The 10,795-nt window shown below is 39.0% G+C and overlaps 1 pseudogene; it reads right to left on the reverse strand.

The window, feature by feature from the left end:
- Positions 1-222: 222 nt before the first annotated feature.
- LOC135967873 (ubiquitin-fold modifier 1 pseudogene) lies at positions 223-658 on the reverse strand (annotated as a pseudogene).
- Positions 659-10,795: the final 10,137 nt, after the last annotated feature.

Genomic DNA, 10,795 nt, shown 5'->3' on the forward strand with positions numbered 1-10,795 from the left:
CCACAAAAATACCAATATTTATTCTGAAAGGCAATCATAAGTTCCAAATCGTATGTTCCAAGTAGCAGATTTTTTTTTTTTTTTTTTTTTTTTTTTTTTTTGAGACAGAGTCTCACTCTGTCGCCCAGGCTGGAGTGCAGTGGCGCGATCTCGGCTCAATGCAACCTCCGGCCCTCCAGATTTAAGCAGTTGTCTGCCTCAGCCTCCAGAGTAGCTGGGATTACAGGCGCGTGCCACCATGCCCAGCTAATTTTTTTGTATTTTTAGTAGAGATGGGGTTTTACCATCTTGGCCAGGCTGGTCTTGAACTCCTGACCTCGTGATCCACCCACCTCGGCCTCCCAAAGTACTGGGATTGCAGGCGTGAGCCACCGCGCCCGGCCCAAGTAGTAGATATTCACAACTTCCAACATGATCTCTAGGAATAATCCGCAGTTCTAAACCCTGTTTTAGAAAAACATTTCCAGCAGTCTGTGCAAGATTTATTCCTATTCTATCATTGGTAATAACTGCACTTGTTGCAGCATGAACTTTAAATTCTTCGGCTGCAAACTTTAAGACTGCTGTGAAAGGTGTACTCTCAGGAATACAGAGTACTTTGTATGGCATCAGACATCGGGTCAGATGTCAGCATCATCTTAAAGGAAACCTTCGACATGGTGGTGCCGGGATGAATCTAGAACACACGCCAACTCTGCGGGGTAGCATTACTTCCTCCACTGTGCTGAAAATTATTCTTAAAATAATTAATTTTTTAAAGGAATAAAGCTATGTATTGTGGTGCTTATAATAGAAATATTTTATTTTTAGAAATAGAGGAAATGGGTGTGTATTGTTGTAAAGCTCTTACATAGTTCACAAAGTCATATACTATGACTAAACTGTGGTAAGTTGAAGGTGCAAATTGTAAGCCCTAGAGCTACCACTGAAGAAATGGGAACAAAAACATATAGATAATAAACCAAAAAAGGACTTTTCCTTATGACTCCTATATTCTTCCTGTTTTTATAAAAATATTATTTGTCCTACCTGTTTTTGCTTTATAAACATGCAATAGACTTTTTCCCCATAAGTTATTGCGGTACAGGTGGTATTTGGTTACATGAGTAAGTTCTTTAGCAGTGATTTGTGAGATTTTGGTGCACATACCATCCAAGCAGTATACACTGCACCGTATTTGTTGTCTTTTAATCCCTTGTCCCCTTCCCACACTTCCCCCAGAGTCCCCAAAGTCCACCACATTATTATTATGCCTTTGCTCCTCATAGCTTAGCTTCCACGTATCAGTGAGATTATACGATGTTTGGTTTTCCACTCCTGAGTTACTTCACTTGGAATAAGTCTCCAATCTCATCCAGGTCACTGCAAATGCTGTTAATTCATTCCTTTTGTGGCCGTGTAGTATTCCATCATGTGTGTGTATATATATAATATGTGATATATGATATATCTATTCCATCATATATATACATATCACATATATTCCATCATATATACATATCACATATTATATGCGATATATATGAATATTCATATATATGATTATTCCACATATATTATCCACATATATTATTCCACATATATAATTCCACATAATATATATGGAATATATATCATATATCATATATATATCCGTATATATGTGGAATAATCATATATACATATCACATATTATATATATACACACACACGATGGAATACTACTGTTATATGTATATCTATAGATATCACAGTTCCTTTATCCACTCATTGATTGATGGGCATTTGGGTTGGTTTCATGATTTTGCAGTTGTGAATTTTGCTGCTATAAACATGCGTGTGCAAGTATCTTTTTCGAATAATTGACTTCTCCTCTGGATAGACACCCAGGAGTGAGACTACTGGATCCAATGGTAGTTCTACTTTTAGTTCTTTAGGAAATCTCCACACTGTTTTCCATAGTGGCTGTACTAGTTTACATTCCCACCAGCAGTGTAGAAGTGTTTCCTGTTCACCGCATCCACACCAACATCTAAAGAGTTTTTTGACTCTTTTATTATGGCCATTCTTGCAGGAGTAAGGTGGTATCGCACTTTGGTTTTGATTTGCATTTCCCTGATCATTACTGATGTTGAGTATTTTTTCATATGTTCATTCACCATTTGTATATCTTTCCTTGAGAATTGTCTATTCATGTCCTTAGCCCACTTTCTGATGGAGTTTTTTTGTTGTTGTTGTTTTTTCTTACTGATTTGTTTGTGTTCATTGTAGACTCCGGATATTAGCCTTTTGTCAGATTTATAGATTTTGAAGATTTTTCCCGCTCTGTGTGTTGTCTGTTTACTCTGCTGACTGTTCCTTCTGCTGTGCTAAAGCTCTTTAGTTTAATTAGGTCCCAGCTATTTATCTTTGTTTTTATTGCATTTGCTTTTTGAGTTCTTGGTCATGAAATCCTTGGCTAAGCCAGTGTCTGGAAGGGTTGTTCCAATGTTAACTTCTAGAATTTTTATAGTTTCATGTCTTAGGTTTAAGTTCTTAATCCATCTTGAGTTGATTTTTGTATAAGGCGAGAGCTGAGGATCCAGTTTCATTCTCCTACATGGGGCTAGCCAATCATCCTAGCACCATTTGTTGAAAAGGGTGTCCTTTCCCCACTTTATGTTTTTGTTGGCTTTGTCAAAGATCAGTTGGCTGTAAGTATTTGGATTTATTTCTGGGTTCTCTATTCTGTTCCATTGGTCTATGTGCCTATTTTTATACTAGTACTATGCTGTTTTGGTGACTATAGCCTTATAGTATAGTTTGAAATCAGGTAATGTGATGCCTCCAGATTTGTTCTTTTTGTTTAGTCTTACTTTGGCTATGCAGGCTCTTTTTTTGGTTCCATATGAATTTTAGAATTGTTTTGTTCTAATTCCATGAATAATGATGGTGGTGTTTTGATGAGAATTGCACTGAATTTGTAGATTGCTTTTGTCAATATGGTCATTTTTACAATATTGATTCTACCCATCGATGAGCATGTGATGTGTTTCCATTTGTTTGTGTTGTCTATGATTTCTTTCAGCAGTATTTTATAGTTTTCCTTATGGAAGTCTTTCTACTCCTTGGTTAGGTATATTCATAAGTATTTTGTTTGTTTGTTATTTATTTATTTATTTATTTTTGCAACTATTGTAAAAGGCGTTGAGTTCTTGATTTGATTCTCTGCTTGGTCGCTGTTGGTATATAGAAGTGCCACTGATTTGAGTACATTAATCTTGTATCCGGAAACTTTGCTGAATTCTCTTATCAGTTCTAGGAGCTTTCTGGAAGAGTCCTTAGGGTTTTCAAAGTAAATGATTATATCATCAGCAGTGACAGTTTGACATCCTCTTTACCGATTTGGATGTCCTTTATTTCTTTCTTTTGTCTGATTGCTCTGGCCAGGACTTCCAGTACTATATTGAAGAGGAGTAGTGAGAGTGGGCCACCTTGTCTTGTTCCAGTTCTCAGAGGGAATGCTCTCAACTTTTCCCCATTCAGTATTATGTTGGCTGTGGGTTTGTTATACATGGCTTTTATTACATTAAGGTTCATCCCTTGTATGCCGATTTTGCTGATTTTTTTATTGTAAAATGACACTGGATTGTGCAGAATGCTTTTTCTGCATCTATTGAGATGATCATGTGATTTTTGTTTTTAATTATGTTTATGTGGTGTATCACATTTATTGACCTGCATATGTTAAACCATCCCTGCATCCCTGGTATGAAACCCACTTGACCATGGTGGATTATCTTTTTGATATGTTGTTGGATTTGGTCAGCTAGTATTTTGTTAAGGATTTTAGCATCTATGGTCATTAAGGATATTGGTCTGTAGCTTTCTTTTTTGTTATGTCATTTCCTGGTTTTGGTATTAGGGTGATGCTGGCTTCATAGAATGAATTAGGGAGGGTTCCTTCTTTTTCTATCTTGTGGAATCGTGTCAAAAGGATTAGTACCAATTCTTTTTTGAATGTCTGGTAGAATTCTGCTGTGAATCCATCTGGTCCTGGACTTTTTTATTGTTGGTAATTTGTAAATTACCATTTCAATTTTGCTACTTGTTATTGGTCTGCTCAGGGTATCAAATTCTTCCTGATTTAGGAGACTTGTATTTTTCCAGGAATTTATCCATCTCTTCCAGGTTTTCTAGTTTATGTGTGTAAACGTGTTCATAGTAAGGGAGGAGACCACCCCTCATATTGTCTTATGCCCAATTTCTGCCTCCAAAGAAAGAATAAGTAAAAACTAAAAGGCAGAAATGAAACCCACAAGCAGACAACCCAGCGCCACACCCTGGACCTGGCAGTTAAAGATCGACCCCTGACCTAATCGATTATGTTATCTATAGATTACAGGCATTGTATAGAAAAGTACTGTGAAAATCCCTGTCCTGTTCTGTTCCATTGTAATTACTGGTGCATGCAGCCCCCCGTCACTTACCCTGTGCTTGCTCAATTGATCATGACCCTCTCACGCAGTCTCCCTTAGAGTTGTGAGCCCTTAAAAGAGACAGGAATTGCTCACTCAGGGAGCTCGGTTTTTGGAGACATGAGTCTTGCCAAAGCTCCCAGGTGAATAAAGCCCTACCACCTTTAACTCAGTGTCTGAGGGGTTTTGTCTGCGGCTTGTCCTGATACATTTCTTGGTTCCCTGACTAGGAAGCGAGGTGATTAACGGACAGTCAAGGCAGCCCCTTAGGCAGCTTAGGCCTGCCCTGTGGAGCATCCCTGTGGGGGAATCCGGCCAGCTTGAGTGACCCGGGTCCTGAGAGCACTCCGGGATAGGCAATTGCCCTGGTGGGACGCCTTGCCAGAGCAGTGCGTGGCAGGTCCCCCATGAAGGATCAACACAGTGGCTGAACACCAGGAAGGAACTGGCACTTGGAGTCCAGACATCTGAAACTTGGTAAGACTTAACCACTCCATTTGAGTGGAAGCGTGACCTGTTCACCCACAGCATGCCTGTACCAGCACTTTGGTTTCTGTTTTTGACTTGACTTGGATTGCTTGATACTTTGGTTTTGGTTTTGACTTGGTTTGGATTTTTTTTTTTTTAATATATATACTTTAAGTTCTAGGGTACATGTGCACAATGTGCAGATTTGTTACATATGTATACATGTGGCATGTTGGTGTGCTGTACCCATTAACTCGTCATTTAGATTAGGTGTGTCTCCTAATGCTATCCCTCCCCTCTCCCCCTACTCCACGACAGGACCCGATATGTGATGTGCCCCTTCCTGTGTCCAAGTGTTCTCACTGTTCAATTCCCACCTATGAGTGAGAACATGTAGTGTTTGGTTTTCTGTTCTTGTGATACTTTGCTGAGAATAATGGTTTCCAGCTTCATCCATGTACCTACAAACGACATTAACTCATCCTTTTTTATGGCTGCATAGTATTCCACGGTGTATATGTGCCACATTTTCTTAATCCAGTCTATCATTGATGGACATTTGGGTTGGTTTCAAGTCTTTTCTATTGGGAATAGTACCACAATAAACATACATGTGCATGTGTCTTTATAGCAGCATGATTTATAATCCTTTGAGTATATACCCAGTAATGGGATGGCTGGGTCAAATGGTATTTCTAGTTCTAGATCCTCGAGGAATCACCACACTGTCTTCCACAATGGTTGAACCAGTTTACAGCCCCACCAACAGTGTAAAAGTGTTCCTGTTTCTCCACATCATCTCCAGCACCTGTTGTTTCCTGACTTTTTAATGATCGCCATTCTAACTGGCATGAGATGGTATCTCATTGTGGTTTTGATTTGCATTTCTCTGATGACCAGTGATGATGAGCATTTTTTCATGTGTCTGTTGGCTGCATAAATGTCTTCTTTTGAGAAGTGTCTGTTTATATCCTTTGCCCACTTGATGATGGGGTTCTTTTTTTTTTTTTTTTCTTGTAAATTTGTTTGAGTTCTTCGTAGATTCTGGATATTAGCTGTTTGTCAGATGAGTAGATTGCAAAAATTTTCTCCCATTCTGTAGGTTGCCTGTTCACTCTGATGGTAGTTTCTTTTGCTGTGCAGAAGCTCTTTAGTTTAACTAGATCCAATTTCTCAATTTTGGCTTTTGTTGCCATTGCTTTTAGTGTTTTAGACATGAAGTCCTTGCCCATGCCTATATCCTGAATGGTATTGCCTAGGTTTTCTTCTAGGATTTCTATGGTGTTAGGTCTAACATTTAAGTCTAATCCATCTTGAATTAATTTTTCTATAAAGTGAAAGGAAGGGATCCAGTTTCAGCTTACTACATAGGGCTAGCCAGTTTTCCAAGCACCACTTATTAAATAGGGAATCCTTTCCCCATTTCTTGTTTTTGTCAGGTTTGTCAAAGATCAGATGATTGTAGATGTGTGATATTATTTCTGAGGGCTCTGTTCTGTTCTATTGGTCTACATCTCTGTTTTGGTACCAGTACCATGCTCTTTTGGTTACCGTAGCCTTTTAGTATAGTTTGAAGTCAGGTAGCGTGATGCCTCCAGCTTTGTTCTTTTGGCTTAGGATTGTCTTGGCAATGTGGGCTCTTTTTGGGTTCCATATGAACTTTAAAGTAGTTTTTTCCAATTCTCTGAAGAAAGTCATTGGTAGCTTGATGGGGATGGCACTGAATCTATAAATTGCCTTGGGCAGTATGGCCATTTTCACAATATTGATTCTTCCTATCCATGAGCATGGAATGCTCTTCCATTTGTTTGTGTCCTCTTTTATTTCATTGAGCACTGGTTTGTAGTTCTCCTTGAAGAGGTCCTTCACATCCCTTGTAAATTGGATTCCTAGGTATTTTATTCTCTTCAAAGAAGTTGTGAATGGGAGTTCACTCATGATTTGACTCTCTGTGTGTTATTGCTGTATCAGAATGCTTGTGATTTTAGCACATTGATTTTGTATCCTGAGACTTTGCTGAAGTTGCTTATCAGCTTAAGGAGATTTGGGGCTGAGACGGTGGGGTTTTCTAAATATACAATCATGTCATCTGCAAACAGGGACAATTTGACTTCCTCTTTTCCTCATTGAATACCCTTTATTTCTTTCTCCTGCCTGATTGCCCTGGCCAGAACTTCCAACACTATGTTGAATAGGAGTAGTGAGAGAGGGCATCCCAATCTGGTGCCAGTTTTCAAAGGGAATGCTTCCAGTTTTTGCCCATTCGGTATGATATTGGCTGTGGGTTTGTCATAAATAACTCTTATTATTTTGAGATATGTCCCATCAATACCTAATTTATTGAAACTTTTTAGCATGAAGGCCTTTTTTGCATCTACTGAGATAATCATGTGATTTTTGTCTTTGGATCTGTTTATATGCTGGATTACATTTGTTGATTTGCATATGTTGAACCAGACTTGCATCCCAGGGATGAAGCCCACTTGATCATGGTGGATAAGCTTTTTGATGTGCTGCTGGATTCGGTTTGCCAGTATTTCATGGAGGATTTTTGCATCGATGTTCATCAGGGATATTGGTCTAAAATTCTCTTTTTTTATTGTATCTCTGCCAGGCTTTGGTATCAGGATGATGTTGGCCTCATAAATGAGTTAGGGAGGATTCCCTCTTTTTGTTTTTTTCTAGTCCTGTGAAAAATGTCATTGGTAGTTTGACAGGAATTGCATTGAATCTGTAAATTGCTTTGGGCAGTATGGCCATTTTAATCATACTGATTCTTTCAATTCATGAGCATGGAATGTTTTTCCATTTGTGTCATCTCTGATTTCTTCAAGCAGTTTTTTTGGAATTCTCATTGTAGAGCTCTTTCACCTCCCTGGTTAGGTGTATTCCTAGGTATTTTATTTTTTTGTGGCAATTGTGAATGAGATTTCATTCCTGTTGTGCCTCTCATCTTGGCTGTCGTTGGTGTATTGAAATGCTAGTGATTTTTGTGCATTGATTTTGTATCCTGAAACTTTGCTGAAGTTGTTTATCAGCTAAGAGAGCTTTTAGGCCAAGACTATGGGGTTTTCTAGGTATAGAATTATGTCATCTGCAAGCAGGGATAGTTTAACTTCCTCTCTTGCGATTGGGATGCCTTTATTTCTTTCCTTTGCCTGATTGCTCTGGCCAGAACTTCCTATACCATCTTGAAGAAGAGTGGTGAGAGAGGGCTTTCTTGTCTTGTGCTAGTTTTCAAGGAGAATGCTTCCAGCTTTTGCCCATTCATATCAATATCAATATTATGATATTGGTTGTGGGTTTGTCATAGATGGCTCTTATTGTGTTGAGGTATATTCCTTCAATACCTAGTTTATTGAGAGTTTTTAACATGAAGGATGTTGAATTTTATCAAAAGCCTTTTCTGCTTCTATTAAGACAATAATGTAATTGTTGTCTTTAGTTCTGTTTATGTGATGAATCGCATATATTGATTTCCATAGGTTAACCAAACCTAACATTCCAGATATAAAGTCTACTTGATCATGGTGGGTTAGCTTTTTGATGTGCTGCTGGATTTGGTTTGCAAGTGTTTTGTAAAGTATTTTCACGTTAGTGTTGGCAAGCATATTGGCCTGAAGCTTCCATTTTTGTCATTGTGTCTCTGCCAGGTTTTGGTATCAGGATGATGCTGGCCTCATAGAATGAGTTGGTGAGAAGTCCCTCCTCCTCAATTTTTTTGGAATAATTTAATTAGGAATGGTACCAGCTCTTCTTTGTACATCTGGTATTATTTGGTTGTGAATTTGGTCCTGGGCTTTTTTTGGTTGGCAGACTATTTATTACTGATTCAGTTTCAGTGCTCATTATTTGTCAGTTCAGGGAATCAACTTCTTCCTGGTTCAGTCTTGAAGGCTGTATGTGTCCAGGATTTATCCATCTCTTCTAGGTTTGCTAGTTTTTGTGCATATAGGTTAGTCTCTGATGGTTATTTACATTTCTGTGGGATCAGGGGTAACATCCCCTTTGTAATTTCTGATTGTGTTTGTTTGGGTCTTCTATCTTTTCTTCTCGAGTTTTTTTGTTTGTTTGCTTTTTTGAGATGGAGTTTCACTGTTGTTGCCCAGGCTTGAGTGCAATGGTATGATCTCAGCTCACCACAACCTCCGCCTCCCCAGTTCAAGTGATTCTCCCACCTCAGCTTCCCAAGTAGCTGGGATTACAGGTAAGCGCCACCACACCCGGTTAATTTTTGTATTTTTAGTACAGACGGGGTTTCTCCATGTTGGTCAGGCTGGTTTCGAACTCCCGACCTCAGGTAATCCGCCTGCCTCAGCCTCCCAAAGTGCTGGGATTAGGCATGAGCCACCGTGCCCGACTTCTTTTCTTTATTAGTCTAGCTAGCAGCCTATCTTTTAATTTTTTTTCAAAAAACAACCCCTGGATTCATTGACCTTTCGAATGGTTTTTCATGTCTTGAATCTCCTTCAGTTCAGCTCTGATTTTGGTTATTTCTTATCTTCTGCTAACTTTAGGGTTGGTTTGCTCTTGCTTCTCTAGTTCTTTTAGTTCTCACAGTAAGTTGTTAATTTGCCATCTTTCAAACTTTTGGATGTGGGATTTTAGTGCTATAAATTTCCCTCTTTTTTTTTTTTTTTTTTTTTTTGAGATGGAGTCTTGCTTTGCTCTGTCACCCAGGCTGGAGTGCAGTGGCACAATCTCGGCTCACTGCAAGCTCCGCCTCATGCCATTCTCCTGCCTCAGCCTCCCCAGCAGCTGGAACTACAGGCACACACTACCACACCTGGCTAATTCTTTTTGTATTTTTAGTAGAGATGGGGTTTCACTATTTTTAGTAGAGAGAGGATTTCACCGTGTTAGCCAGGATGGTCTCGATCTCCTGACCTTGTGATCCGCCCACCTCGGCCTCCCAAAGTGCTGGGATTACAGGCATGAGCCACCGCACCCGGCCATAAGTTTCCCTCTTAACACTGCCTTAACTGTGTCCCAGAGATTCTGGTATGTTGTATCTTTGTTCTCATTAGTTTCAAATAACTGATGGATTTCTGCTTTGATTTCTTATTTAACAAAAGTCATTCAGGAGCAGGTCATTTAATTTCCATGTAATGGCATAGTTTTGAGTAATTTTTTTAAGTCTTGATTTCTGTGTATTGCACTGTGGTCTAAGATTGTGTTTGGTATGATTTGGGTTCTTTTGCATTTGTTGAGGATTGTTTTATGTCTGATTGTGTGGTCAGTTTTAGAGTATGTGCCATGTAGCAATGAGAAAAGTGTATATTCTGTTTTTGGGGGTAGAGAGTTCTGTGGAGGTCTATCAGATCCATTTGGTCCAATATTGAGTTCAGGTCCTGAATATTTTTGTTCATTTTCTGCCTTGAGGATCTTCTAATACTGTCAGTGGAATGTTGAAGTCTCCCAATATTATTGTGTGGGAGTCTAAGTCTCTTTGCATGTCTCTAAGAACTTGCTTTATGAATCTGGATGCTTCTATGTTGGTTGCATATATATTAGGATGGTTAGGTCTTCTGGTTAAATTGAACGATTTACCATTATGTAATGCCCTTCTTTGTCTTTTTTATCTTTTTTGGCTTGAAGTCTGTTTTGTCTGATCTTAGGGCTGCAACTCCCACTTTTTTCTGATTTCTATTTGCTTGGTAGATTTTCCTCCATCCCTTTTTTTTTTTTTTTTTTAGCCAATGGATGCTTGAGAAATGGTTGTCTTGGAGACAGAGTACCATTGGGTCTTGCCAGGATAGTGACTAGGTGCTTTTTTCTTTCTCCAGCCTAAGGTCTTGCTAGGTCGGTAACACTGCAATTACAGTGGTAGAGGAATTGCAGGTTGACTCTGGGATTTCCTCCTCAAAAGAATGTTGAGATGCCTCTGATTG

Source organism: Macaca fascicularis, chromosome 16 (assembly GCF_037993035.2).
Source record: "Macaca fascicularis isolate 582-1 chromosome 16, T2T-MFA8v1.1".
Taxonomy (NCBI): Eukaryota; Metazoa; Chordata; class Mammalia; order Primates; family Cercopithecidae; genus Macaca; species Macaca fascicularis.